At 38.9% G+C, this 7,366-nt stretch overlaps 1 long non-coding RNA gene across 1 annotated transcript; it reads left to right on the top strand.

The window, feature by feature from the left end:
• The first annotated feature begins 851 nt into the window (after positions 1 to 851).
• On the top strand, positions 852 to 7,141 carry LOC145716898 (uncharacterized). The gene is made up of 2 exons (XR_014139850.1): positions 852 to 1,283; positions 4,122 to 7,141. It is a non-coding gene; the product is annotated as an uncharacterized LOC145716898 (long non-coding RNA).
• Positions 7,142 to 7,366: the final 225 nt, after the last annotated feature.

Here is a 7,366-nt window from a genome sequence, read left to right as displayed (position 1 = left end):
ATTTGCACTCCTCGCTCACCCGGCCTGTGACCGAGAGTTTCTATCTCTGGCACACGACCCCATGTGGAGTCTCCAACCCCAGAAGATCCCTGCGGTGTGCTCCCGTGCCGCTCCTCCTCGGGGAGGAAGGGGAGTCTCCCGGATCTGCCGCTTGTTGGGTCCCTGCTGGAGGAGCAATGGCCCGACTGTGCCACGGATCAAGGTTTATGGCAACCCTGAGCTGAGAGCCTGCACCTCGGCTCCGTCTCTGCAGCCGGCCTCTCCGCTCTGATACCTGGGAGCTCTGCCGCACTCAGGCACCCCCGGTCTTTCTGTGACCTCGAGGGTCCTGAGACCACACTGTCCCCACTTAGCTGCCAGAGCGACGTCCCTCAGCAGAGCAGACTTCTAAAAGTTTCAATTTTGTGCTCCGCTGCTCTATCACTTGCTGGTAGCAGCTGACGGAGGCTTCCTCCCCCCGCCGTCTATCTTCCCATATGTTGCCTTGGATTCACTTGCCTTGGATTTACTTCTCTGCACGTCCTACCTTCCAGAAAGTGGTTGCTTGTCTATTTGTAGAGTTGCAGCTATTCTTTTCTTTGATCTCTTGTTGAGTTCGCAGGTGTTCAGAATGATTTGATAGCTAGCTAGCTGAATTCCTGGGACCAGATGAAATTAAGGTCTCCTGCTCCTCCACCATCTTGGACTCTTCCCTGGTTTTTTTTTCCTAGAACTTTTTTTTTTTAAGATTTTATTTATTTGACAGAGAGAGACACAGCGAGAGAGGGAACACAAGCAGGGGGAGTGGGAGAGGGAGAAGCAGGCCTCCCACCGAGCAGGGAGCCCGATGCAGGGCTTGATCCCAGGACCCTGGGACCACGACCGGAGCTGAAGGCAGACACCCAGCGACTGAGCCACCCAGGTGCCCCTTCCTCGAACTTTTTATAAGGAATCTCTAGGTTGAGCTATTTTTTTTTTTTTTTGACAGAGATAGCAAGAGCAGGAACACAAGCAGGGGGAGAGGAGAAGCAGGCTTCCTGCTGAGCAGGGAGGCTGAAGTGGGGCTTGATCCCAGGGTCCTGGGATCATGACCTGAGCTGAAGGCAGACGTTTAACGACTGAGCCACCCAGGCACCCTAGACTGAGCTTTTAATAGCTTCTTGAATCCAGAGCCAAACCAAATACTTGCCATCACACTTTGCCTGCAGTACCTATAGATTTGGGTGAATTTCTCTCTTCTCAAGGTCTTCAACATATCCCGAAGTTCCTATACCTGCCAGGAAGTGACCTTCTTTATTCACCAGGTAAGGCTGCTGGGAACTCTGTAAGCAAGGTATCACACTGATATTTCCAAGGGGCTTTATTGGCTCCATAAAATCAATCTGAGTTTCTTAAAGCCGTCTGGTCGTGTCTATGCATGTCTCTCTCAAATATGACATGCTAGTCAAAGCTCTGGTAATGTAACCAGTGTTTCCAATGGTGTCCTGTTACAAGGAGAACAGTTTCATTGAACTTATGCAAATAATTATATTGCTATGAAAGAAAGAATACTCACTGAGTGTTTCTGAATTTCAGAGGGTCCAGGTAAGGAGAAAAGTTAAATGTTTCAATTTGTTCCCAAAAGAATATATTATCATAGTTCTGTAAGTTATAGATATCTTAAGAGAAAAAACTCCTTAAATATAAAAGAGCAAATATTAGAGAACCAGCAATGTTCCAAACAAGAGTCATAAAAAAAAACTATAATCATCTTCCTCAATTCATTCAGTCCCATGTTACTAATTCTTGCTTTGTTTTGATGCAGCTTTCCCATTAGTTCTGGAAATTCTTATCCAGTTTAATTTTATGATCTTAAGGATATCAAAGACCTGTTTGTTAGAAAGTCCTTTTCATAAATCTCCTTGAAGACAAAACTCATTCTGCAAGAGCATCAGAATGATAACTATAAATGATAAAAGACTAAAAAATGGACATGGTTAAAGATCTGATGAGAGTTCATGATAATGCAGTTAACAAGGAAATCTGCTTATTTCTGTGACACATAGCATTTTAATAATTAGAATGTCAACTGATGACCACATACCAGAACATATTTGAAACTTCATAAATTTCATGTATTTTCTAGAACAGTTATAGCATTTACCCAAACAACATAACCTAAGGTTTATCATCATTTATTTGACAATGCTTCCCAAGTAATTTAACACCAAATAAACAAGCCTAATTAGTTGAAAAGACTTCATTTAGAATTCGAATCTTGGGAACTTTCAAAGCACATGCCCAAATAGGATCACAGATCAGCATAAAAAACTCAATACTTAATTAACCATGCTGGCAGTAAGAGATTCTGCAGAAGGTTATACAGTTGTTCACAAAACTTAGCTCCCTCAATATTGAGAAATTTTAACTTTCTTAAGTAATGGAAGACCTGATAAAGACAAAACATAGAAGCTTTGGTTTTCTGGGCAGATAAGAAAAACCTTTGTTTACAATTTCTTATCAGGAGCAGATCAATAATCCAAAAAAACTGTCTTTTTAACAGAGAGAAAGACGAATTTCAATCTTATGCCAGTATGCTTTTAAAATCCATTTATTTCAGTTTCAGTCTTGACCACATGTAAAATTCTTTCCAAAGATTTCCCTTCACAAACCTTATATACAACTCTCTTTTTCAGTTTTTGTCCTAAGCCTTTTCTCTCTAAATAGCCAGTCTGATTTTAGGGCACAATTACTTTTTTTTTTCCCCTCAACAAAATGTATTATCATTTCTTATACCTTCCTTACACATTTCCTACTTTGCTACATACAGACTTTCTTTCCTTATCATTTCCATCAGTCTTAATTACATTTAGCAGAATTTTAACTTAAGAAACCTTAGTCTCCAGTGAAAATTAAGTAATAACTGATGTGGAAATGTTGAGGTTCAGAGCCAACGGCCAAGAAAGAATTCTTGAGACGTTTTTGGTGCAAAAAGGTGTTTTTTATTATAGCATGGGGACAGGGCCTGTGGGCAGAAAGGGCTGCACTGGGATTGTGAGGAGCAATTGATTATATACTTTGGAGATGGGAGAGGTAAAGACAGTGGGAAGTTTCCAAAAAGTTTAGAAGATTTACAGGATCCTGGAGGCCTAGCTATTGTAAGTTAATGTTCCTTTTTCTTCTAGCAAGGTAGTAACATTATGACAGTTGGGAGTTCCTGGAGGAATGTCATACTCTGCCAGTCTCAAATATTTGTCAGTGTGCTGCAGGTTAGAAGGAAATCTAATTTTATCTACATTTCCTTTTGCCTTTGTTCTCCACATCATTCCCTGCTGAACAGTTCTGACCCTTAAATCTTTAAGGTTGTTGAAGGTGGAAGTTTTCATCTTCTGTAACTTCTTCCTCCTGAATATGGGTGTAGAGATGTCCCTACCTATGGGTGAACGTTGGTCAGTTGGGGGTATATATATAGAGAGAGTTCCAAAGGCAGAGCAGCCAGTCCAAGGTGGACAACATATATCAACCTTCTTGAGTAAAAAGGAACATCTGTTGGCTTGAAGTTATGGCAATGAAGGAGTCTCAGCACCAGGCAGGGAGACATTGGAAAAGATAACAAAATATGGTTGTTATTATTATGAGAAAGAGAAGCCTGAATAAAAGACCTTTGATAGTTGACCAAAGTCTTTCTCCAGGCCAGGAGTTTAACCAATCACTAAAGAAAAGAGAGATCGTCTAAAGCGCCAATTTGGGTATTTATTAAGGACCTCCTTATGCCAAATTACTTTCTAATACTACAGATGGAGGAAAAATGGATGCCAAATGATCATACCAATGAAAAACAGATCATGTCCATCTTTATTTTAAATTGGGAAGATTAGCTGGAGTAGTGATAGTGTTTGGGAATGCACCCGTGAATCCAGGCAAAACCTAAGGTACAACGACCTATCCACCCTGGAGGAAGCCAGGGCCATAGATTAGTCCCACATAACCAGTGAGTTCCATTTGGAGCTAGCCATCTGATTCCAGGTCGCCTTCTCCAATCAGTAGCAAACCAGTCAGTAGCCTGGAGTACAATGGTTTGAGAACATGCTTCTGATGGTAGCCATCCTAAGTGACGTGTGCTATTTACCCAGGTATCATATGTATGATTTCTTTGTTCCCAGCATAAAATTGCCTTTGACTGAGCTGTGCAGTGGTGGGTGTGAGCCATAAATACGCATCCCAAATTTGATATATGCCATCCTCCGTATAGCGATAAGTAGGGTTTTGTAATTTAGGCACTCATTGGTGGGCATCAATTTGTGGGTTTGTAAAATCAGTTAATATTTTAATAGTTTGATGGTATGAAAAGGTCTGGTTATGTCCTGGTAAATTCCATGTCCTATTGATCATGGGCCAGGAAAAAACATTCTGATTAGTGATAGACTGATCACAAAACATGATATCATTATGTATTATTTCTGAAATGTAATTATATAGAGAGTGCCAATCAGTACCTTGTATAGGAGAAATCCACCAGGATAACCCAGCTGTACTTGACAGAACTCCACAAGCTGTTTGATTTTGTAGTTTAGCGTAATGTTGTGCCCACTGTAGAAAGGAATTGTGAGCTAAGATAGATGAATAGAAAACAAAGAGAAAATATTCAACCTTCATTGTTGTCTGAAGAGGAGTTTGAGATCTTCTACAGGTTCACAGGAGTTAGAACGCACATTAGTTTGTTCATGGGTTTCCTGTGAAGGAGTTACAGGTTTTATTCTAGATATATGAGCCCATGAAGAGTGTCCCTCTAATTTTACTACAGTAGGAGTACCTAATATGATCCGATATGGACCTTTGCGTTTTGGATTTAAGTCCCCTGCTATATTTGACTTCCAATCTTTTAAATAAACCATGTCTCCAGCACTTACATGGGGTGGACTTTTAGTTATAGTTAAATCAGGTTTTGGGAGCATGTGATCAGTATACTTATTAAGTAACTCATGAATTAAACCAGCCTCGAGTGAATAATTTAATAAAGCAGTATAGTCTTTCTCTATTGATAGGTCTACCAGTGAGTTAAGGCTTTGCATATACAAGAATTGGGGGAATCCATCCCATTTTCCATTTGTTCACATAATCATATGCCTAAAGGTCTTGTTATTACCCTCACAGAATAACAAGCAAGAAGATTGTGTATACATGAGCTATTTCTCTGAAGTTTATCTCAAGTTGTCCAGCATCAGTTTTTAAGGCTTTAGGAAAAAGGGCAGTTTTAGTTTTTAATGATTTTAAGTCAAGAGGAATGGAAGAAGATTGGAAACCTTAGTTAGAGAGCCATAGCCAGATATTTGAGGAAACCAGAAGAACTCAGGATCTAACCTAGTTTATAATAAATAGTGTTAAAATTTAACTCTGCAAAGATGTGTTTTTGAAACACAATTTCTCAGGGTGCCTGGGTGGCTCAGTCAGTTAAGCATCTGCCTTTGCTCAGGTCATGATCCCAGGGTCCTGGGATGGAGTCCCACATGGTGCTCCCTGCTCAGCGGGGAGCCTGCTTCTCCCTCTCCCTCTGCCCTTATTCCCTGCTCATGCTCTCGCTCTCTCTCTCTCGAATAAATAAATAAATATCTTTTAAAAAACACATAATTCTCTATAATTACCCTCATTTCCAGAGATAACCACATCAAAACTAATCGTTTGTAAAACAAGTCCAATTTTAACAAACTTGGCCTAATTATTTACATAAGCTCAGCAAGAATAGTGATTGATCATACAGATCTTTTAAAATTTGCTTTTCTAGAACTTTTTATAAGGAATGTCAATCAAACTTTTAGTAGCCTCTTTAGGCCAGAACCCAAGCCAAGTGCTTGCCATCAGACATGCCTGCAATACCTGTAGATTTGGGCGACTTCCTCTTCTTGAGGTTCCTAAAATAGACTGAGCTTCCTGCACCTGCCAGGAAGTGACATTCTTCACTCACCTGATGAGGCTGCTGGGAACTCTGTAAGCAAGGTATCAGGCTAATATTTCCAAGGGGCTTTATTGGCTTCATGCTTCGTAAAGTCAACCTTAGTTCTTTAAAGCTGCATGGTCATATCTGAGTGGATGCATGTCTCTCAAATATGACATTCCAGTCAAAGCCTTGGTAAAATACCAATGTTTCCAGTGGTGTCCTGTCACAAGTAGAACAGAGTCTTAATGAACTTATACAAATAACTATGATTGCCATGAAAGTCAGAATACTCAGTGAGAGTCTGTGAATTTCACAGGGCTCAGGTAAAGAGAAAAGGTAAATGCTTCAATTTGTTCACAAATGAATATTTTATCACATTTCTATAAGTCATAGAGATATCTTAAAATTTCCTTAATCTGGAAGAGCAAACATTAGAGAACCAGCAATGTTTCAAACAAGAGTCACGAAAACCACGGTCCTCTTCCTTAATTTATTTAGTCCCATGTTACTATTCTTTAGTTTGAATGCAACTTTTAGTTAGTTCTGGAAATTCTTACCCATTTTACTTTTATTATCTTAAAGAGATCAGAAAACCTGTATTTGTCAAAAACCCTATTTATGAATCTCATTGAAGATGAAACATGTTTTGCAAGAGAATAACTATAAATGACAAAAGACTCAAGAATGGACATGGTTAAAGATCTGATGAGAGGTTACAATGTAGCTGGCAAAGAAATCTGGTCATTTCTATGACACCTAATGCTTCAATAATTAGAATGTTAAGTGACAACCTTATTACCAAAACATATTAGAACTTCAGGAATGTCATATATACGTATATATGTATATATTTGAACAGTTATAGCATTTACCCACCTCATACAACCTAAGGCTTACCATTATTTGTTTGACAATTCTTCCAGAGTAACTTAACATACCAAATATACAAGCCTAATTGGTCAAAAATTAAATTTACATTTACAATTTAAAGCCAGAGAAATTTGTTTAAAAACCTTAGAAAGTTATAAAACACATGCCTAAATAGGATTTCAGATCATTACAAAATTTAAAACTTAATTATTTATTTAACCAAGGTGGTAATAAGAGATTCCAAAGGCAAATATGTAGGGTTATATAGTTGTTAGCAAAACTTAACTCCTTTAACAGTGAAATTTAAGTAATCAAAGACCTGATAAAGACAAAACATAGAAACTGGTTTTCTGGGCAGACAAAAAAAACAAAACAAAACTGTATTTTCTTATCAAGAGCAGGGGCTCAACAATTCAAGGAAAAAAAATTTTTAACAGAGGGAAAAGCAGAATTTCAATCTTACACCAGGGTACTTTTAAAATCCATTCATTTCAGCCTTAGTTCTGACCACATATAAAATTCCTTTTCAGAGATTTCCCTTCATAAACCTACAACTTTTTCATTCAGAGTTGCTTCCCTTATTTCCATCAGTCTTAATTACAT

The sequence above is a fragment of the Leptonychotes weddellii genome, chromosome 13, assembly GCF_054177405.1.
Source record: "Leptonychotes weddellii isolate Sample4059 chromosome 13, ASM5417740v2, whole genome shotgun sequence".
Lineage (NCBI taxonomy): Eukaryota > Metazoa > Chordata > Mammalia > Carnivora > Phocidae > Leptonychotes > Leptonychotes weddellii.
The sequence above is the reverse complement of the archived record's forward strand: the minus strand, read 5'-3'. Positions and strand labels throughout refer to the sequence as shown.